General features: G+C 44.5%; 2 long non-coding RNA genes across 2 annotated transcripts; both read left to right on the top strand.

Annotated features, from left to right (window-relative positions):
- Positions 1-196: 196 nt before the first annotated feature.
- On the top strand, positions 197-23,663 carry LOC310846918. The gene is made up of 3 exons (XR_014565624.1): positions 197-523; positions 1,256-1,335; positions 23,063-23,663. It is a non-coding gene; the product is annotated as an uncharacterized lncRNA (long non-coding RNA).
- On the top strand, positions 10,527-11,282 carry LOC310846930. The gene is made up of 2 exons (XR_014565636.1): positions 10,527-11,052; positions 11,093-11,282. It is a non-coding gene; the product is annotated as an uncharacterized lncRNA (long non-coding RNA).
- Positions 23,664-24,080: the final 417 nt, after the last annotated feature.

Below are 24,080 nucleotides of genomic sequence, written 5' to 3'. Positions count from 1 at the left end.
AGAATTCCCCATGAAGGGGCCAGACACCCACAAATTTGGGTGCCAGGGCCATGTACGCTGCATGTCACCCACGACGGGTCACAGGGCCAAGTTGGCACTCCTGTGCTCTCTAGTCTAAAGAATGCCACACATCAGCCTTATTTGCCAAGGCTGACTCCTGGGCGAGGTCCTTTGAGTCTTTTACTTGGCAAAGAGACCTTGCAGTAACCCACCGCTGACCTGGCAACCAATTAAATATTAGCTCAAGCTGTGCTGGTTTTGCAAGAAAAGGGAAAACGAAAAGAGACCAGATACCATGGAGTGAAGCAAGCAGGAGAATCTGGTGTGCAAGAGGGGCAAGTTAATGATTTCTTACTTTAGCTCACAGTGAACATCCTGTACAAAATCTGGAAAGGACGGGGCTACTATTGCAATCCCTTGATTTGTTTGATCCAAACGATGGTGGTGTTAGGACTGCTGCGTGACAATTTTTGTGAAAGGGATTGCTTGCTCAGAGATCTGCTTTGCTTAGTGGAAGTTAAAGGTTGGAGATATTTCTCCTGAATGAGCAATTTGCATACAGGGGTGGGGAGAAGTAGAGGGAAAAAGTCTGTAGCTTGAATTTGAAATGGCTGTGGGTTTGACTGGATGTGAAGCTTTGGGGGGAAGAGGTGACACTGTGGGGTCCAAACATTTGCTCTCCTTGGGATTTCTCTTTCTGAATCTGCATTTTTCCAGTGCCTGCATTTTTCCAGTGTAAGAGTTTGGTGCTTCCAAATTGCTCTACTTGTAGATTTCCTCCCCACCAACATTTCTCCTGTCTCCCTCCCCACATTGTATCTCTCTACTGTGCATTATACTGTATTGTTGAATTTATCTTAATCCTGCTAGTGTTTTCACTTGCTTGCAGTTGTTTTCTATATATTCCACACAAAAATTCACTCCTTTTCTATATACTTGGTCTTCTTGCTCTCTTATCCTGCTGGTTAGGCCTGCTAACTCTCTATATTCTATCATTTTAAGCCGCCATTCCTCTTTCTTGGGAACCTCTCTGACCTTCCACTTTTGGGCTAACAAAATCCAAGCTGCTGTAGTAGCATACATAAATAACTTCCCCAACACATTTTAAAAGGGCAAAGGATGTAGAACACTTAAAAAAATTAATTTATATATATTTTATTAATTAAGCAATTTAACAGAAGAAACGGTTGTTAAGTTGTGGGTGAACATATCAGACGACACAGCGATTCTTCAAACAGCTCTTGTTTATTCACAGGCCAGAACTGAACTGAACTGAAGGGTTCAGCCAGCCTGCTTATATAGAGCTCCACTAGAATGCAACAGTAACCATTTTCTGTAACTATCCAATCACTGAACATCACTTTCAATCCCTTATTTGCATAGCATATGTGGACCTGAGTGAAAACTATCTACAATATCCCCCTGCTGGCCCAGGGTGAGAATTTCAGTACATAACAGCAGTACTTTCTGCTGGGCAGCAACAGCCCTTATGAAGCCTGTCAGGCCCCTCCCTGGGCCAGGTGGAGAGAGGGAATGTCAAACAATTGTTTCCCATGTTTTCCTTGTGGGCGGCAATTTCCTGGACTGGTGAAAGCCACCATGGAGTTTTGGGATCCAATAGTGTTTTATATCATTCCCATACTGTCTATAAGGCTTTCCTTACTATATGGTTAAGGAACCTTCTGTGGTTCTTCACTTTGTTATGTCCCAAGTTAACCATGCCATCCAAAGACATTATCCCACCCCTCTATGCCCAGTATTTTTGTGTTTTTATAGTTATCCATTCTTTTAGCCTTACAAAGCTGGTTGCTTTGTAGTATACTGTATTTTTCGCCCCATAGGACGCACCGCCCTATAGGACTCACCTAGGGTTTTTTTGGGGGGGGATAAAGAAAAAAAATTATCCCCCCCCCCAGGCACAGGGCAGCGCACCCGAGGCTTCGGAATACAGGCAGCTCTGCGCAACTTTTGGGAGCCCGGCGCGGCTTCCCACCGGGAAGAGTCTGTAACCTGAAGTGTATGTAACCCGAGGAACCACTGTATAGTTGTCTTCCCGGCAGGAAGCCAGCCTAGTCATCATTAATTATTCTATTCAATATTTTGTTAATCTATTTGCTAATATGCCTGTAAAGATTTTGTAATCCGAATTTAATAATGAAATTGGTCTATAATTTTTAGTATTTGTCAAATCTGCTCCCTGTTTTGTATTAAAGTTATTAAAGCTTCTTTTCGTGACTCTGGAGTTTTCCCATTCTCTAGTATATTGTTCATAATCTTCTAATGTGTTATTGTTGCAGATCTGGGATGCAGAGTTTGGGGGTGCAAGGGAACTCAATAAAATAAAAATAAATAAAATAAAATAGGGAGAATTTAAATAATATTTGGAATACTGAAGGGCAGATGCCAGGCCAGGGCCTCATCTGGGATACAAGGGGTAGAAATGACAAGATGTGCTGGAAGCAAGTCATTATCATATCCATGAAAACCATCATCAGGGCAGAGGTGGGAGTTGCCATGGTTACCGTGGGCAGAGAAGGGTTTAGGATTTCAGCTTCCATGACTTGGAAAACAGGGGAGGTGGGAGGCTGGGGGGGGGAGTATCGTTTAAGGGAGAGACTTGAGTTTTTCTGGCAAGAGTCTTTGGGAAGGAGAAGGGTGGAGCCAGAACTCCAGGTGGGGCAGAACCACCTTGGCAGGCTGGCATGCAGGATGCCTTGGACTCCAACGCTGCCCTGATATGGGGCCACCAAAGCCCAGCCCCACATGATGCACCGGCTCTGAGGGGCAGGCAAAGGGCAGAAGCAAGCTGGGTGGGGAGAATCAAAGAATAAAATAAAATCAGAACTGAGGAGTTTTCTCAGGACGGTGGAAGGTGTGTGTGCTGTGTCCCATTGGTGTAGAAGTGGTGGCCCTCGTCCTCCTCCTGATAGGAAATGCTCTGTAGGGAAGGGAGGGGGGCACAAAAATAGGGGAGGGGTTGAGGAGAGTCAGTTGGGGGGGTGATGAATGTTCCTATTTTCATCTGAGGAATGTTGGAGGGTATGCAACAGTCTCCAGTGTGCCTAGATCTCCCAACAGAAAAACACAACCCTGGGCGAGTGCCTGGAGTGATTGGGGGTGGTGCCCAAACTTCATGGGCACAGAAGTCGATCTGGTAGCCCCTCTAATAAAAGAATGCCAAAGATGCCAACCTCAGACCAGAGGTCTGTCTGCCACAGTCTTGTTCTGCTGGTCTGTGTGTTTTACCCACCTGCTGGCTGGCTGGCTGCCAACTTCTCTTATTGCTGCCAGCTGGTTCCATGTTTCATTGGCACCACCTGCCACCCACTCCCTGTGGAACAAAGAAAACAGCCTGCCATCTGCGCTGTGGTTACCAGGCTGCCCTTTCTCGGTTGGCTTCAGTCTGAGCTGGCCGCAAGAGGAAGCCCCTGTCATGGGTGGCACCCATGGCTGAACTGACCACTGTCTTTCTCTCTCTTGGAATGGAGTGCATTGGTTGTTTTGTCTCAGGTGGAAAAACAGCTTGGGCGGGCCCTGTGAAAAGGAGGAAGGACCAGGGAATGATGAGCCATAAATTTCTTCAAGAAATACATAAAGAAAAAATATTGCTGTTCTTGCCAGCACAGAAGTTTGTAAGCCTAGGGCAGGGGAAGTTGTGCATTCAGAGTCTGACTTCCCTGTTTCCTCTGTGATGCAATTTCAACAGAAGCCAACACAAACCCCACATACGCCAAGGAGCCCTTGGTCTTACAGCAACTTCAAGTAGGGAGGCACCTTTCATGGGCTCAGTTGTGCTCAGCCTGCCATATTGCAATTTTTTACTGCTCTAAGGTAGAAATGTTAGAGGTTCAGATGTTAATTTATATGACAAGCTACTCCAGTGGCAAAAGATGACAGCAGTTTGCCTCTTTAGGCTTCCAGTAGTCTGTGAATATGATTTTAGCAGCAGCCAGGATTTTCTTTGGGTTAGTTTAACTCTTAGCTCTCTCAAAGAATGATTTTTTTGCCCCTCCGTAAAAATATCTGTAATATTTGTAATATTTGCAATCTCAAAAGAGGACCTGATGGCAAAGACGAAAGGCATAAAATGGTCCTGGTTACAACTGGATCAACTATGCACTTTTGCAAAGTCTCTGAAACGCAGGGCTGAAGGCTTGAGACCCCGGACACCTTGTGAATTGCTATGTAACAGACCGAGCCATGACACAAAAAGGGCAGTTTCGATGATATATGGTATGATATTAGACAGCTCTGTGAGCAACACAGAAGATACTCAAATGAGATGGGAAACTGACATAGGAACCTCAATAAGTGAAAAAGCATGGGAGTCTATATGGCCTAATCCATCTCTAAAAACAACTTCAGCTCACCTCCAGGAAATCTCCCTTAAAATTATATTTTGGTGGCATTGGACTCCCACACACCTTGCAGAGATAAATCCTTCAAGCTCACCAATATGTTGGAAAGGTTGTGGAGAAGGAGGTTCCTCCTTTCATGGGAGTGTACTGTGATCCACACCTTTTGGCAAAAAGCTTTTCACCTGACCTTCAAAATTACAAACAATATATCCTTCCTAATTTGGCACTTGCTTTATTATCACTAGATTTGACCCCCAAATTCCACCCTTAAATCTAAAGAATTAATTTCCTACCTGTTCACAGCAGCTAGACTAGTTATTGCCCAACGATGAAAGGAAACCTCTAATATGCCAACTGAGGGCTTGGGGTAATCATATCTGGAGTAGTGCTCTATCAGAATGCCTCACATGAGGGCATCTCCAAAAAATATACCTTTGATACAATCTGGTCTCCCTTTTTCTCTTTTAAGGAAGAAGAACAGGATATTTTAACACCATCATCATGACAGAGGTGTCTGTGGTGGGGATATAGTCACTGAAAATGTTAGCTTTCTTTTCTTTTTTTTAAAAAAGGAACCTTCCTGTTTGTTAAGTATGGCACTTAACAGGTTCTTCTCTAAATATCCCTGACACTCTGTAGGCTTTTAAAATAAAAATTACCATTATTTATAAGCCGCCACCTGACTGGGTTGCCCAAAGAGCCACATTTTAGAATTATTTTTTTTAAAAAAAGATTGCCCAAAGAGCCACATTTTAGAATTATTATTTTTTTAAAAAAAGATTGCCCAGGATTTTAACTGATTTTATATCTACTTTTTTTGTATTTTTACTGTTGCTACAATAATTGCTTTTGCTTCTGATGTTTAAATCTGCTTTATATATTTTTATGGTTCTCTATTGTAGGCTGTCTTGAAAATCTAGATTAATAAGATTATGGGTTTTTTAAAAAAAAAAATGCAAGTATTTTTCCATGCATGTGACAAGGAGCCCACAGCAGCAGAATTGTGGTCATATGTGCACATTTCTGCATGTCACTTCCAGCTTCTTGGGCCTATCCAAACACTTTGTGGGGAGAGGTTGCTGTCTTGGCAACAATTAGGTCAGACTTCAACTGCTGTCCTGATGACTCCATTGACTGCAGTTCATCTCAACAAAATAGCACTAAAGTACTGCACAAGAATTTTCATTTTACAGCTTTAAAAGCTGGTCCAAGATTGACCTAATAATGGTAACCAAAGATATTATATCTAATGTATGTAATGCAACTATAGGCACAATTACCTTATCAGATCGTGCCCCAATTTCAATTTCCCTACACTCTGATAGTTTCTCCCCAAGGTCCCCGGGCTGGCAGTTTGATACCAGCTTCCTAGTAGATACGGTGTCTAAAGAATCCTTGCCAAAAACACTGGAATATTATTTCAAGGAAAATGATACCCCAGGCATAAGCAGCCCCCTATTGTGGGATTTGGTGAAAGTAGTTATTATAGCCTAGTTATTAGAGGGCAGTGTATTAGGGAAGCTTCATAGAGGAAAAATGTATGAGGAGGATGTAAAAACAACATTGGCAGAAGTAAAAAAATAGTAAAGAAATCACGTAAGAAAAAATCCAAACAGCTCTATTAGGCATTTTAAAAAGCACGTTTTGAGTTGCAGCTTTTAGAAACTGAATGCATCTGCAAGGCAATGGCCAGAATAAATATTTTAAAAATTCCTTCCAGTAGCACCTTAAAGACCAACTAAGTTAGTTCTTGGTATGAGCTTTCGTGTCACACGAAAGCTCATACCAAGAACTAACTTAGTTGGTCTTTAAGGTGCTACTGGAAGGAATTTTTTTTGTTTTGACTATGGCAGACCAACACGGCTACCTATCTGTAACCAGAATAAATATGTTGATCATGAATTTGGAAATAAAGCTTCCCACCTCTTAGCCCAGGCAGTTAAAAAACATAAGCTTAGGAATCAAATTACCGGTGTCTATGATGCACAAGAGACGGGACGTGGGTGGCGCTGTGGGTAAAACCTCAGTGCCTAGGACTTGCCGATCGTATGGTCGGCGGTTCGAATCCCCGCGGTGGGGTGAGCTCCCGTCTTTCGGTCCCAGCTTCTGCCCACCTAGCAGTTCGAAAGAACTCTTAAGTGCAAGTAGATAAATAGGTACCGCTTTATAGCGGGAAGGTAAACGGCGTTTCCGTGTGCTGCGCTGGTGCTGGCTCGCCAGAGCAGCTTCGTCACGCTGGCCACGTGACCCGGAAGTGTCTCCGGACAGCGCTGGCCCCTGGCCTCTTAAGTGAGATGGGCGCACAACCCTAGAGTCGGACACAACTGGCCCGTACGAGCAGGGGTACCTTTACCTTTTTATGATGCACAAGGAACTGTAAGAAATGATACCAGTTAGTGAAATCTTCCAGGAATATTATGGTTCTCTGTTCTCTTCTGACAATCCATCACTAGTATCAATAGAAGACTACCTTTCAAAAGTAGCATTTAAACCATTGTCAGAGGACCACAGAAAATACCTAAAGCAACCAGTATCCTCAGAGGAGGTTCAAGAAGCAATTAAAAAATTAAAATCAGGAAAGTCTCCAGGGCCTGATGGACTCCCACGAGAATATTATAAAGCCTTTAACGTAGATTTGTCACCATGACTAACTAAGCTCTTTAACTTAGTGCTAGAGGGGGGACAGATCTCTCAAACATGGCACATGTCAAAAATAACTTTGATATTGAAGCCCAATAAAGACTCCACCAAACCTGATTCATATAGGCCGATTGCTTTAATAAATGTGCATGCAAAACTATTCACAGTTGTGATGGTTAAGAGTTTAAATTTCTTCATAGTTCAGTCCATCACCACAGATCAAACAGGATTCATTCCCTCGAGAAATATAACAGATCCTATAAGGAGAATTCTCAATATAATCTATGACGTGCAGCTACAAAATACAGTGGACGCTCGGATTGCAAACGTGATCCATGCAGGAGGCATGTTCACAACCCGCAGTGTTCACAACCCGCAGTGCCACATCTGCGCATGCGCGAGTCGTGATTTGGCACTTCTGCGCATGCGCAAAGCACGATTTAGCGCTTCTGTATATGCGCGAGTGCCGAAATCTGGAAGTAACCCGTTCCGGTACTTCCGGGATCGGCGTGGTGTGCAACCTGAAAATGCACTGTAACTCGAGTACTCCAGGGACATTAATTTCACTCAATGCCTTGAAAGCATTTGACAGAGTTGAATGGTTGTATTTGAAACTCTTACTTTCTAAATTACAATTTAGAGAAAAATTTCTGCATGTGATTCAACATATTTGCTCAAAATCCTCAGCTATAATTACGGTAAATGGATATGATAAACCTCAACAGGAGCACTGACCAAGGATGCTCTCTGTCACCACTGCTTTTTGCAATGGCAATAGAGATCTAAGCTATGCAACAACATGCGGATGCCTCTGTGAAGGAAGTGAAAATAGGAAATGTTGAACATAAAGTTAATATGTTTGCAGATGATACATTGGTAATGGTGCAAGATCCAATTGTTGCACTTCATTCTTTAAAATAACATTTAGAAAGTTTCCATCAAATTGCAGGGCTGCAAATTAATTATGCAAAATCAGAAATGCTACCAATTAATTTGACAGCAATAGTTCAAAAGCAGCTGACAGAAATGTCAAAAATAATGACAGCCCATGGAAGGTTTAAATACCTTGGGATAATCTTAACAGCTGATCTCAATCAATTAAATCAAAGAAATAATAAGCCTTTCTCAAAACAGTAAATAGACAACTGTCAAATTGGAAGCGCACAAGCCTTAGCTGGCTAGGTCATATTGCAGCTATAAAAATGTCAATTCTGCCAAAATTATCTTTTCTGTTTTATGATTCTCTTTTGTAGACTATCTTGAAAATCTAGATTAATACAATTATAGTGTGTGTTTTTTTAAAAAAAGATCTGCTCTTCTGCAGGAAGATCTAAGTCTGGTTTGCTGATGACTCACATGGAGAAACTCCTCAGCCCTCCTCCATGTTCCTAGTTAACTCCCACCACTAATACTGTCTTGGTAACGCATTCCCAGCATCTATATACTTTATTACCTCTGGTCAGAAATAGCTGCCTGGCTGAGGAACAAACATGTTCCTCCTCCCTTCCGTGGCCAGGCTAATGCAAACTGACATCATGGCATCCTTTGCTGTGGAGTCGCATTTCGTTCATCCGAGCAATTTCGCTGGCTTGCTCCTAACTTGGACTGTGTACACACACTCCCATTCACCCCGTGTCCACTGCTGGTTTGGGAAAATGTGTACAGACTCCTGCCCTCCAACATTCCTCCAATGAATATAGGGACATCCTATTCCATAATAATAATCATCCTTTTATTATTTATCCCCTGCCCATCTAACTGGGTTGCCTCAGTCATTCTGAGCAGCTTCCAACATATATAAAAACATAATGAATTATTTTTAACAAAAATTAAACTTCCCTTTACAGGGCTGCCTTCCAATGTCTTCTAAAGGTTGTATAGTCCTCCACATTCACATGGGGAAATTATAGAAAAGTTTTTTGGGTGGAAAAATACTTGTGTAGGTCCTACACAAGTGTTGATGCACACAAAAGGAGGTCAACACAAGCAGCAAACCTGATTCCATGCAGAATTTCTGTCACTTCCTCCTGGGGTACTGGATTTGCTGGCTTATTTATAGCTGATCCCAGCGGGTGGGGAGGTTGATAAAACACCCTTAGAGTGCCTTTCTCTGTCCAAGCCTTCCCCTGGCAGAGATTGGAATCGACAGCTGAGATGAGGCACACATGTCCCAGGAAGAGAGTGACGTCCGCACCATGTGGGAGAGTCTGTACTTTCAGCCTTGGTTGTTACTATCACCCAGTTCAAAACACCACCACTTCATCCCCCCATTATGTCATGAGCCATTGCGGTGGAGCCAAGAATTGAAATGAGCAGGAGCTTTGGGCGTGTGGCTGTGAGGAGGGGTTGGCTGGTAGAGGGAGAGAGACAGCAGCTGCAGACTCCAGGAAAACAATACTGGCTTGTTTGCACTGAAGAGGGGACAGCAATGGCCAGTGGTGCAATTGTGACCACAAGGGTGTTTGCTGAACCCTCTTGCTACTCCTCCCTCCTTCATTTCTTTTGCTTCTGCCACTCTGCATTTCCTCTCTTGGACCTGGACCAGTTACAGGACGTTCAGCTCACTTTGTTTTCTTTTGTTTTAAAAAAATTATTATTATTTTTGCTCAACACATAACAACAACAACAAGAAAAAGACATACAGTCATACCTCGATTACAGACGCTTCAGGTTGCGTTTTTTCGTTTTACGGACCCGCCAAAACCCAGAAGTACCAGAACTGGTTACTTCTGGGTTTCAGCGGTCACGCATGTGCTGAAACACCGAATCGCAACCCGCGTGTGCGCAGACACGCCGCTGCGGGTTGTGAACGCTGTGCCTTGCAAACGTGCATCCCACACGGATCACGTTGCCAACCGAAGCGTCCACTGTATTACACCATAATCAATATCATCAGTCACGCATTACATAAAGAATTAATACAAATTCTATAATCCATAAACTGTAATGGTCTCTTCCTTTTCAATCCGGCTTCTCATCTACTCCATAAATCTAATTACCATTCTTTGCTGCCAATACATGTTATTGCTGTCATCTCAAATCAGTTCAAAAAGTATTATATCATATACCTAATGAACGATATTGCTGGTATTATTCAAATGCTGCAACGGATTTTAAGTCAGTATTATTAATTTTCAAATATATTTTAAATGCTTCCCATTTTGAAATAAATTCTTTCCTTTGTTTGTTCTTTAATATTTCAGATAGGCTGTCTAATTCAGCATAGTCAATCATTTTTTGGACCCACTCTTGTCTTGAGGGAGCTTTTTCACGTTTCCACATTGTGGCTATAAGAACCCTTGCTGCCACCGCTGCATAGAGAAAAATATCCTTAAATTTATTAAGAAAGTCCGTATCAATAATACCCAATAAGTATGCCTGTGGTTTGAAGTTAAAGGAGATTCTTTATATCTTTTCGAGTTCTGATTGGATATCCTCCCAGAACATTTTAATTTTATTGCATTGCCACTATACATGATAAATGGATCCTGGTTATACTCCATCACCAACAACTATTTTTTACTCCTTTGTACATTTTGGCTAGTTTCTGAGGAGTTAGGTACCATTGGTGTTGCATTTTAAGAAAATTCTCCCTGATGGCATAACAGGTAGTAAATTTCCAATTGTTCTTCCAGAGGTTTTCCCATTGGGACATTGTTATGACGTGTCCAAAATCTTGTGACCGCTTTATCATTAATGCAGTGACCTCCTCCTCCTTCACTTCCCAGTCACGGAGGAGTCAGTATGCTTTGGAGAGGATTTTGCATTTTGAATTTAATACCTCAGATTCCAGTCTGGAGATTTTGCTGGAAAAGCCCCTTTTTTTATCTAATTTAAATTTATCAAACACTTGATAATACTGAAACGAGTCTGCAATCATCTCTCTAAGATCTTCAAAACTCTTGAGCTTTAATTGATTCTCTTCTTCCTTTAGGAGCATTTTATATGTTGGTCAATTTCCGGACATATTTTTTTTCTTCACCGCAGAAGCCTCTAATGGGGAGGTCCACCACGGGACAACAGCTCACCTTGACCAAACAATGTTTCTCATAAAGTAGACACACACACACACACACACACACAGAGAGAGAGAGAGAGAGAGAGAGAGAGAGAGAGAGAGAATATACCGCATGTATAATCACATGGCAATAATTGATATAGTAGTTTTAATGTACTATGTACATTACAATGTTTATTGTGTGTGTGTTATATACATGCACACATGCACGTAGAAGCTTTATTATTTGTTTGGTGCCAAAAAGCTGCCTATAAAGAATAAACAAAAATATTGTCAGGGTCCCACCAAATGTGCCTCTCCAAACCACTGAAGATTTTTGAAACACCATCCATGCAAAGAATCTCAGCCTTTTGCACAATTCACAGATACTGGCTGTTTTTCACTGAGCATGCAATAAAATGCACTTGGATGCACAAATACATTCATGTCCATATCTTCCTAGGGTCTCTTTACTTGTACCTCATTGGTTAAGGAGCCTTCGGGGAGAGTTTTGTGATAACAATGAAAACATCTGTTCCTGGAGCCTGGCCACTGGATTACAACAAAATGACGTCTTGTTTCTATTAATTATCCTCTAGAGACAGGGAAACAAGCTGTCGGTTTCTTCAGCACTAGCTGACAAACCAAATCCTTGTGACAGCTGACGTAGCTCAATCAAATACAGCACAAATTTTGTTCTAACACCACACCAGCTCTACCATGCTCTAAGAGAAGCATACAAAGCCAACAAAGTCCCTTGCCGCGTCCCGAGGGTGCTGACTTGCGCCCCATGTTGGGGGTGCACCGTGGGAGGAGTCCTGTAATGTCACGTGACACATCCTGCCCCCAATACTGGGCTCCGCGCTTGGCCTCCTTCTCGCTGAGGCCTGGCGACCTTCACGCTCCTGGGCAGAGGCTGGGGGGCGTGGAGGGAGCCCTGCAGCAGCAACAGAGGAGGTTGGCCCCCCTGTATTGGGGGGCCTGGGCCCTCTGCCTCAAAATATTGAGGCCGCTGAAGCCCCTTGCACCCCTATAACTGGCGCCCCTGCCACGTCCTATTCTGCCACTTTTAAAAAGTGTCCTGTTACAGACCAGTGCATTGCTATTAGCATCAGTGAAACTGTGCCATTTGAAAGGGTCACTCAAGGCCAGGGGTCAGCAAACTTTTTCAGCAGGGGTCCACTGCCCCTCAGACCTTGTGGGGGGCTGGACTATATTTTCGGGGGGGGGGGGAATGAATGAATTCCTATGCCCCACAAATAACCCAGAGGTGCATGTTAAATAAAAGGACACATTCTACTCATGTAAAAGCACGCTGATTCCCAGACCATCTGCGGGCTGGATTTAGAAGGTTATTGGGCCAGATTCAGCCCCCGGGCCTTAGTTTGCCTATCCATGCTCAAGGCCATTCATTTCCCCTGGCACCCCAGCAGGCCCTGACACACCCACAAACCGAGCTGCCCTTTGCACACTCCCCCTGGGATTGCCATCTTTGGTCGGGCAAAATATGGGACAACTTGGGAGGGGGAAAAGGGGGGGGAATAAAAATTACTTTTCTTGGTGCAGAAATGACTTCAATCCTTTACAGTGGGTTGTTCCCAATACTGGTCATAGTCATAGTGTAGATCCAATGAATTTTAGAGGTCTAGGTTAGCAATGTAAGGGACGTGGGTGGCGCTGTGGGTTAAACCACAGAGCCTAGGACTTGCCGATTAGAAGGTTGGCAATTCAAATCCCCGGGACGGGGTGCAGTGGCGTAGCGGGGGGGTGCAGGGGGGGCCGGCCGCACCGGGCGCAACATCTGGGGGTTAGGGTTAGGGGGCGCAAATGCACGGGTTAGGGGGCGCAAATTACTTGCCTTGCCCCGGGTGCTGACAACCCACGCTACGCCACTGACGGGGTGAGCTCCCGTTGCTTAGTCCCAGCTCCTGCCAACCTAGCAGTTCGAAAGCACGTCAAAGTGCAAGTAGATAAATAGGTACCGTTCTGGCGGGAAGGTAAACGACGTTTCTGTGCGCTGTCATTTATACAATATTTTGCATCAATTTATTTAAATCAATAAAAACAACTATTAGCCATCTATTTGGCTGCGGCTGCATCACTCACGGGATTTAGTGGAACACAGAGGAGTAGGGACCAATAAGAGACAAACTGTGCCCCTTATGGGATGCAGCATTTTTCCTTGATTAAGGGACAGTCCTTTATTATAAGGGACGGGTGGCAAACCTACTCCCCACCACCTCCTGAGACTCTGCAAGCTCAGTTAGTAAGTAGTAGCCCCAAATGCTTTCCATAAAGGTCAGTATAGCTGCAACACTTCTGCTTATAACCTCAGGAGCCAACCAGACTCTTGGCTCTACCCAATCTGTAACCTGGGAGGGAGGACTGACTGCGCCATCCTCTCTCATGCATATAAAGCCTCAGTTCCTGCAGGCTTTTCTTGCATAATGTTGAATAGTTAATTGTGGTACAATTCACAGCAAGGAGGACAGAGAGGTACACCCCTGATGATATAAGGTATTTGCCTGCGCACCAAGGGTTAAAAGTGGGCAGAGGAATATGCCCTCCTCCAAGTGTCCCAGCGTGTGGGGCTACTCCCAGATCTTTGTGCATTGATTCTACACATATTCAACTGAACACACCTAAAAGACTGTGTGTGCATAGGATTTCCCAAGCACACACATCTTGACCAGTCTAGACCAGGTCAAAAGCCTGGCTGAAGGCTGAAGGAATGTGCCCTAGGTAGGAGACTGAGCTTAGAAGGCAAAGTTTGCTGACCCAGAGTGAGAAACTAGGGTGGGTGGAAAGCGATGTAGATTCAGTGGGGCCTGTGCATGTGCATTATTTGTTTGTTTGTTTGTTTACTGCCCTTCATGGGTCTTGCTGTCACCTAGCTATTGCTACAGTAATATTAAGAGCACTGCTGCACATTTACTTGCATGTGGCATATTATTGAGACATGTTTGGGTTGTCTATGCACCTAGAGTTGATTCTGTGTTTTCAAATTAGCTGCATCCTTGTGCCGTTGCTTTTAAGCTGTAATAACCCTGAATTTCAGGGTTAATATTCACCAACTTATGTGTTGCTGTTTCCCAGGCTGCCGCTTTTCTATTACCTTCTAGCTCACAACTCTCTGCTCTCCACTCTGCCTTTGTCCTTCTAACTACCTACCCCTTTGTCATCTCACAGAGAGCCCTTTCCTTTGTTTCCTTAATTGCCCACCACCCAGACTATCATTTCACCAGTGTTAGGCTGTCTGTTCCAAGAATTAGAAGAGGACCCAGGCATTCAGCCCTTCCACCCCACAGAAAACTCATAACAATACCTTGCCTGTCTCCTTGGCAGATGTAAATAGGAATCTCAATGTATACATCAAATATAGATGGTGCATTTTCACAATTAATACACTGCTCTTCAAAGTGGATATTTCTGAATTGTAAAATTCATGTAGGTGAGCCAAGTTAGGAGAGACCTTATTCCCTATTAAGTCCAACTGTATTATGCCTAGAAAAGGTGTGTTTGGTAGAATATGCTCCAGTGTTAGTTAACATGTCTGTACAACCAGAGAAAATAGACATTGTAGACACAGAGGTTGGTATACTTTTGGAAATTTTAGTGAATTGTGAGTGAGGTGGAGTCATTACCACAGCCTTAATTTGGGCTACTGAATAAGTATGGATATCAGTAATATTTAGTGAAAGCCATATATTTTTGTTTATTACAGATGTTGAAGACAGATTTGTAATTCAGAATCTGTCTTTAGAACCTTCGTAACACACACTGTCTGATTTTTTAAAATAAAAAAATAGTACTGAACGTTTGGAAGCCTGCCAGGTGGATTAGAGGGTGGGCATAGGTATGATTTGGGATCCTTGGCTGAAACCTTCTGCTCAGGCCAAATGTTATTTCTGTCCCTTCAAAGATGGTGTGCTTATTACACATGCTGACGCAAACCCCTAAGGAGCTGAACGTTATCCTGACTTCATATTCAAGTGATTGTTCTTGGGTGAATAAAATGCATTTTTGAGAAGTTTTTTTTTTTTAATTTAGGCATTGCTCTGGCAGATCTGCAAGAGTATTAGACTCTTGACAGACAGGGAGAAGTATTATACTTCTTCTCTTCCCCTCTTCGTGCTCCAGTCTCGGCAATGACATCATGGAGTGATCTGATGGACAGGGCAAAGATGAGTTTAATAAGATAAATCCACTGAAGGCAGATTACAGAAGAGTTCGCAAATTGGAAGCAGGACTTTTTAATCCAGAGCAGTTGGGAAGTGAAGAAGAGGGGGCAGGGAAGGAAGAATAATTCTCAGACAGCCCAGTTACTGACAAAGTGCTAAGAAGGGACTGGTTGCAACTCACATCCACCCACGAACTCCAGGACCCTATTTAGGGTGGTGCAGGTGCTGAACTAAGGGGGCGCAAAATAATAATGGGAAGAACAGAAGGTGAGAGTGGGGAGGGCACCAAATTCCATCCCCACCCAGGGTGCCATATTACCAAAGTGCACTCGTTTGGTGGTATTGCTTTTCTGTACTTCTTTGGAAACAGAAATTGAAGAGGTTCTGCACAGTGTTGTGATGTTCTGACGTGGGACAAAGACAAGGAACACTTTACTTTGCTCTGGCTCTTCTGGGCATGAGGCCTCCTGGCCTCAAGGGGCAGTCAGCTGTGAGACTCTTTCTGAGGCTCAGACAACAGACTGCTGTCCCTTGGGAGGAAATGTGGGCTTCCTCCTTACCCCACATCTACATGCACTTTCTGTGCCTTAGAGTCAGGCCTTTTCCCCAGGGGGAACTCCCTGGAACTCAGTCCCGACCCCTCTCAGGTGGGTGCCAGTGCCATTCTAAGAGATGAGGGAGGCGTTCATAGTGAGTTCCGGTACCTCTTTTTCTAGAAAAATAACGTTGCTCATTAGACTCATTACCCAAAGTGTCTGAGGCCTGGGTCTTCCAGCCCCTCATAGATAACTAGACCACAAGGGTCCTTTCTACACTAAACTCAATGGTCACAGCTAGCTACCCATTTTCCAGTGAGGGCAAAGCTTGGGAAAAGCTTTATTTGTTCTTGGTGTTTGTTTCCCAGTTTGCTGAAAGGAGAGGTTGGAGCAGGGATGCGGAGATAGCTAAGCCGGAGGGGCATGAGCACAGGACACTCAGTTCCTGCTCAGCAGACTGCCTGCTGAGCTTGGGAAGAATGTGCCATCCAGCCTCTGAGAAGCAGGAGGGAAGAAAATGCAGCCAAGAGTAGGAAGATTAACAGTATTGAGAATTTTAAAGCACAAAAATAAATATTCTACATGAAGGCAAGTGGGTACTTTTTCATGGAAAACTTTTTCATTGGCATAACATACAGTTGAAACACCAAGACCCATAAGTCTGGGATAGCCAATTTTTGGTTCATGCAGGAATTGCTTGTCCTACTGTCCCAAGTCAAATTCAGTATGTCTACTTTTTCTCCTCCTGGCCATCTTAACTTTGACAATCACTTGTAGCCGAGTAAGATTGTCTTCCATTAACACGGTTTTTGGAAGAAGGCTGTGCGTGAATTTGTTTTATATTTGTAGATCAGTGCACGCTGACCAACGCATAGTCTTCGCAGTAAGACTATTCCAATGGCATGAGTATCACAACGACCGGTAGATTCCTGTCTGCTGCAGCCTTCATCTGACTTCACAGTCGTCGTAACATACCGCTTGTTATCATCCACCTGTTCTGCTGTTGAGGACTTCTTGGATCATTCTTTCTCTAGCTCCTCCCCTTTGACCTTACCGCCTTGGGTGACCCTACTGGGAGTATGAGTCTTGTGACGGCTTCACTCACAAGGGTCATAGGAACGTGCAAGCCCACTCACCACAACAAATGAGTGAGGCCATCTTAACAGCCCCCCTTCTCTCCACACAAAAGTTATGCAGTGGAGGCATTTTCCACCACTGATATCTGTAGTGATCAGGTAGGATTGCTATGAGGAATTATAACAAATATAGAGTAAGCCATCTGTGTCAGCAATGAAAGCATTGCGTTGACTAGGTTTAAACTATTTTGATATGATTCTTGATCAATCTGCACCTCTGCATCCCTGTTCCATTCCTCTTTCTTGACCAGTCACGTACCCACTTAGACAGGCAGGCGTCCTGGGTTCTCAAATATAATGGGTAGTTTCGTCAATGTAGCTTTCTTATATATTAATGTTAGGATGTCCAGGAAACAGGTTTCACATGAAGGTGATAATGGTCACTGTCCTCCTGGCCAGCTTTCTTATCATGTGTACTGATTGTTTATTCGCTCCTTTGTTGTTTTCATTCATTTACTCCAAAGTATGGATGCCTAACTAGTGTTTATAGTTTAACTTTGTCCCCACTTGGGGTTTGTTTAAATGCTCAGAGGAAATCTGATTGGTTCTTACCAGCACTGTGTAAAGGATTCTTTTGCTAATAAAATGGCCTGGTGAGGGGTGTGGTGTACGCACTCCCTCCGAGAGCCTTGCCGGTCAAAGCCTCGTGTCTTATTTTAATCAAGGTCCAGTCCTCTCCTTTGGCCTCAGAATGCAACAATATCCATGTTTGGAAGAGCTTCCCATACAACTCCTGGCATTCCTGTATGGTACCTTGGCATCCTCTGCTGCCTTCCCTTGGTGCCCACCAAGGTCCCTGCTCCTCCCATATTTTTAATGGGGTATGTGGGGCTTGTTGGTGGCTTTCGGGCGGTTGGGGGTGTTACCTGCAAAAATTCTTCAAATATAAGAGCTGCCTCTTGAGTCAAACTGCTGGAGAGTTACAGCACCTGCTGCTGCGGCTGTTGAGACCGATGTGGGAGAGTCAGGGCAGATGGAGGCATCTTTTTGCTGCTGTAGGTGCACCAGGATGTTTCTTCTCTCTCTGCTCTTCCCAGCATTCATTCCTCCCTCTAAATAACACCAATTCCTCCCTTTTTAATAATACTTAACCATCTGCACACTAGTTTAGGAAAATGTTTAAAACATAACGTTATCTCAGTAATCTGTACAACAACCCTGTAAAGTAGGTCATATTACAGGAGGCACAGGCAGTGAGAAAGAGTGGCTTCCTTGATACCATGTAGGGAGTTCATGGCAGGGATGTGATTTGAAGTCAGGATGTCCTGATCCAGAGCTGAGCCTCCTAGCTAACTGCTAACTCTCCATCACATTATTCTGCCACGGACACAACTTCTTCTCAATTAAAGCTGAACCTCAAGGCTACGTTTGGGTAACTGGATACCTGTCATTATGCAGTAATGCAGTAACAGCATATATCTGTCAGCGTGTTAATGAAAAGATGAAGTCCTGCCAAAACAAGAGAAAGTGCTGCCTCTGAGGAGCTGCCCTCGGTGGCAGTTGAGGCACAGACCCAGATCTACCCACAGCAAAGAGGCAAGACCAAAAGCTACATTGGCCATACTCCGAGTTTTGGTCAGCCCCCCCCCCCCCAAGCGTTGATTTAAAGGCACTAATAGACAGAGCCGACCCTGTGAATGTTTGCACAGGCTTTAGTCCCACGGTATTCAAAGGAGCTGACTCCCAGGTGGGCACAGGGTTGCAGCAGCAAAAAACCATCATGCTTTCTGCCTGTAGTTGCTAATGACCCCACGGCCAGAAATCAGTTCCCACAGGTGCAATTTAGCGTCGTGATTTGTGCAGTGAAGACTGGTCCATTTGGGCAAACCAAACTCAGTCCAGAGGTGGCTTTGCCTGTTTGCTTCCTCCTAGTATTGCCCTTGTAGAACTCAGCGGGGCAGGGCGGGGGGGGGGGGATTTGCCTACCTTCTTCTTCTTTATTTTTGGCAATCCCTCATAGCCAAGTAAGATTGTCTTCCATAAACATGGTCTTAACAGTGAGTCCGTAAGTGGCTGTGGAGGCCAGTTCTGGATCCACACGTCCTTCCACAGTGGGGACCTTGGTTTCTGAGCGGGAGTTGATCACGGTGTGGATTTGCCAACGTGCCTTCCTCTTAGCACGTTTCTCCCTTGCATCCTGAGTTCGAGTGTCTTCAAAGCCCATGACACCTGAGCTTGTTTGGAGGTTCTAGCAGGGGAGCACAGCTATCGTATACCCTTGACCGAAGAACGGTACACTCCTTCTATCTGGGATGGTCGTCCTCTTCCACCGAGCGCGCAGCTTCGGGAGGGATGCCCATGACACCTTTAGTAAAGGCTGTTCTCCAGCTGGAGCGCTCATAGGCAAGTGTTTCCCAGTGTTTATACTACATTTTTTTAGATTTGCCTTGAGACAGTCTTTAAACCTCTTTTGTTGACAACCAACATTGCGCTTTCCATTTTTAAGTTCGGAATAGAGTAGTTGCTTAGGAAGATGATCACCAGGCGACCACACAACATGACCACTCCAACGAAGTTGATGTTGAAGAATCATCGCTTCAACACTGGTGATCTTTGTTTCTTCCAGTACAGTGGTACCTCGGGTTAAGTACTTAATTCGTTCTGGAGGTCTGTTCTTAACCTGAAGCACCACTTTAGCTAATGGGGCTCCCACTGCTGCCGCGCTGCTGCTGCACGATTTCTGTTCTTATCCTGAAGCAAAGTTCTTAACTTGAGGTAATATTTCTGGGTTGGTGGAGTCTGTAACCTGAAGCATATGTAACCTGAAGCGTATGTAACCCGAGGTACCACTGTACACTGATATTAGTTCACCTGTCTTCTCAAGTGATGTGTAAAATTTTTCGAACACACCATTGATGGAATCTTTTGAGGAGTTGGAGATGGCGTTTATAAGTTGTCCATGTTTCATAAGCATATAGTAAGGTTGGTAGTACAATAGCTTTGTAAACAAACATTTTGGTTTCCCTGTAAATGTCCCGGTCCTCAAACTCTCTGCACTTCAATCAGGAGAAAGCCACACTTGCAGAGCTCAGGCGATGCTGGATTTCGGCATCAATGTTGGCCCTTGTGGAACGATATGCCCAGGTAGGAGAAGCGATCGACATTTTCCAATGTTACACCATTGAGTTGGATTTGTAGCGCTGCAGAGGGGTTGTTTTGTACTTGTTGGTGCAGCACTTTGGTTTTTTAGATGCTGAGTGATAGGCCAAGCTTTTTGTAAGCTTCTGCAAAGATATTTAGGATGGTTCGGAGGTCATCCTCTGAGCGTGCACACACTACGTTGTCATCAGCATACTGAAGCTCTATGACGGAAGTTATGGTAACCTTACTATTTGCTTCCAGCCTACTCAGATTGAAGAGCTTTTCCATCAAAGTGTAGGATCATGGCAATGAAAAGAATGAATAGAGTTGGGGCAATAACACAACCCTGTTTAACACCTGATCCCACTGTGAATGGTTCACTTTGAGAGCCATTGTTATCTGCGATTGTTGCTGTCATATTATCATGGAGGAGCCGAATGATGTTTACAAATTTATCTGGGCAGCCAATTTTCAGAAGGACAGTCCACAGGGCATTGCCATTTACAGTGTCGAAAGCCTTAGGTCAATAAACACCATATACAGGTGTTGGTTTTGCTCTCTGCATTTTTCTTGAAGCTGTTGAGCAGTGAAAATCATGTCCACTGTCCCCCAAGAAGGCCGAAAACCATTTTGTGATTCAGGGAGAGGCACCTCGGATATTGTTAAGAGACGTTTTGCTAAGATCCTTGCAAGAATTTTGCCGGCCAAGGCTAATAGAGAGATGCCTCGATAGTTTCCACAATCAGTTCTGTCACCTTTATAAAAGAGATTGATAATTTTGGCATCTGCTGGGATTTCTTCTCTTTCCCATTTTTTTTGATGAGTTTGTGAAGTTGTTGTGTCAGTTCAATTCCGCCCACTTTGAAGATTTCAGTAGTATCCCATCAGGTCCACTGGCTTTGTTGTTTTTCATTTGGTTAATAGCTGTTCACAACTCTCCCAGATTTGGAGATACTGCAAGCTCATCTCTAATTTGTTCTTGCAGAATTTGTGAGAGGACCTCAGCAGCTATGGGCGAGTTGCGGTTAATTCCCAGCTACTGGTATTCAGAGACCCCCAACAGTGGAGACCAAACTGAATAAATGCGGACTGCTATGTCTTAAGTACTGTCAACTATTGACTGCTACTGCATGCCTGCTACCACATATTTTCTGCTATGCAAAATCTCTGAATGTCAGGTGCTGGCTTTGATTACAAAACATTTGCACAATATTCACATCTAGGATAGACTTCAAGTAATCATCATCAAATTTTGCATAAGAGAATTTTTGTGGGTAAAATTGTCCTGGCTTCTGCAGGCAGGAAGTCGAGAGGCTAAAATACAATCTTTCTGGAGACAAACTCTAGAATTGAATGCTCTCGTCTCCCTTCCCAAATCGCTAATCTTAGCTCTTATATAATCAGACTGATGGGCCCTGGAGGTCAATAGGGTGTCAGCTGCTGCTCCTACTAATTATATAGCTTCACGTAACAAACAGACTGCAAGGATTGGGGAGGGAGATCTAAACGAGAAATAGGACATTGCCGTCTGGAACAATTTTTAGTTTTTCTTGGCTCTCTTGGGTATTCCTTGCATCTTCAGCCCCAATGGAGGTTTGCGTTGCTGATATGGGACATACCCACAAAAGCCACATGATGCACAACTTCAGTTCAACCATGTTACTCTGTTGCCCCAAAAGCAGCAACGAGTCCTGTGGAATCAAAAAGCAGACAAAATTTTTATGGCATAAGTTTGTAGAACATCATATTTAATAGTCCAACTTGGAGCAACCCACGGAACAGAGGCAATCACACCCCAGCTGTTCCCTGCTATGGAAGAAGAATACTACATGCAAGTCGTCACAGATTTCTAGAGCCGCACAAGACTTTTCTGCAATAGCAAGAGTGGGGTGCGGGGAAGCTTGACAGCCCACGCTTTTGATGGGTAGCATCCTGGCTTTATTGCTGAATGATTGACAGCTGGGTTAACTATAGAGCCAACCCGGGCGTGTGCCATATCCGTCACTTGTACATTGCAGGATGTGAACTAGTACTAGTTGCCCTTTGGAGCTAGTACAGATTTTCTACTTTCTGGGCTACTGGAACTCCTGGAGAGAGGAAGGGACTGTAATTAGTTCCAGCAACTAACGTCACATACCAGGATCCTCTGGTCCTGGGAATCAGATGGTCTCAGAGAAGGAATCCACGCTTCTGCCTGCTATAAAGCTCCAAGATCTGCTCTTGCACTCTCCCACTGGACAAATTTGACTGGATTGCTGCGCCCAGTGGGGTCACCACCCAGTGGTCGTAAAAGACAATTGAACTGTTTCTTTTTTCTTTTCCGAGGCACTGCACTGCTGCTTTCATGGACACCAGCTGCCCTCAGATTACCTTTCCCCCCATCTATCAGTCCTGACTCTGCATTATTCCCCTTCACCTTTGCCATTTTTCTTGCAAACAGCTCTGGGCCAGAGTCCAGGAGCAGGTGAAATTTTATCTAACAAGACGAAAGCTCAACAGAATACTGATGTGCCAGCAGGGCAGGGAAGCATGAAAAAAGCAGGGACAGCACAGAGCCCTGGGCTACAGCCCCTGCCCCAAAACAACATGGGGGGGGCCAGGATTATGAAGCACCTTGTGAAGAAGGAGTGTTGACGTATGGCATGGCCTATAAGGCATGCAGAGCCCAGAGCCTCAGCCCCATTCTTCTAAAATGCTTTGCTTCAATTCAGCCTGAGCCACAGCACAATGCAGATCCTTTGGGCACACTCTGCATGGGCATTATCATGGAGCAGTTAGACACAGAGGAATGGTGGGAGGAACCAGCTGGGCAACCAACAGGGGAAGAAGGCTCAGAGCCAGGGGAGTGGTGGTAGGACAACGATGAGTGGTGACAGGGAGCAGAGAGAGAAGACTGGGAAGAGGAGGTATTGGAAGCTGAAAAGGTAACAGGGCTTAGAGCTAGGAGAGTCTACGGCAGAGAGACGTCCAGAATCAGGACTCAGCTAGACTGGTAAAGAAAAAGCACTTTATATGTGTTGCATATATAACACTGTGACACCAGATGGTGCTGTGGAGTCCAGTCTTTCCCTATGGGATTTCCCTATATGAGTTTCCAACATGCTTAACTGAATCGCTTCTTTGACATGTCTAGATGCAGCCTCAGAGGCAGAAGCTGAAGCAGGAGAGTGGGATGAGGAAGGCAAGAGGCAGAGGAGAGTCAGCCTGGTGAAGAGTCACGGGTGGCTCCTGCTCCTGCTGTGACAAGCACCCCTCCACCCTGGTCTCCCAGAGCTAGAAGAGGCATGAAAAGGACGGAGGATAGGTTAGATGCATGCAGCTGCAGTTTCCGATTGCTTGGAAAAGCCCTGGTGAGAATGTAGGGCCTTTCAGTCTCAGCAACTGATCCATGGGGGATGAGCACCACAAAAATATCCGCTTCACAAGCTGTGCAACAGAGCAGGAACCTCGAAGAAAAGGGGACAGCTTCTGCAGTGCAACTGAGAGTGCACCTGTTTTGCTCCATATATGCTCTTGTGAAATGCCCAGCAGCTTGGAACATGGTGTCTTATGTCATATATAATAAAGAAGAAGAAGAAGAGTTTGGATTTGATATCCTGCCTTTCACTCCCCTTCAGGAGTCTCAAAGCGGCTCACAATCTCCTTTTCCCTTCCTCCCCCACAACAAACACTCTGTGAGGTGAGTGGGGCTGAGAGACTTCAGAGAATTGTGACTGGCCCAAGGTCACCCAGCAGCTGCATCTGGAGGAGCGGAGACGCGAACCCGGTTCCCCAGAATACGAGTCTGCCACTCTTAACCACTACACCACACTGGCTCTTGAGTATACTTTACTAAAAGTAAAAGAGTATACTTTACTGAAATAGTTTCCAAACATGTTAGCTTGGAGGAACCTTATGGGGAAAGCCATGTGTTTGTGTATTGCAGGCAGTAGGATTACAGCCCTTTGCAGGTTTCTCAGAATCTGGCAGCAGGGTGACCAAGTAGGAAAAGAGCTCATGCCTCCTGCACCTTAAGAGTTGTGAAGGCCAGAGCAGTGGGGTCACAGAGGTTCCCCAGCCTTGCCCTGCCTAGTCCAGGATTCTTTCCCACAGTGACCAGCCAGATGCAGAACAAGAAGCCAACTAGCAAGACATCAGCACATCAGTACTTT

The sequence above is a fragment of the Podarcis gaigeae genome, assembly GCF_964106915.1.
Source record: "Podarcis gaigeae genome assembly, chromosome: 6".
Classification (NCBI taxonomy): Eukaryota; Metazoa; Chordata; class Lepidosauria; order Squamata; family Lacertidae; genus Podarcis; species Podarcis gaigeae.
Note: the sequence above shows the minus strand (reverse complement) of the source record. Positions and strands in the feature narration are given on the sequence as shown.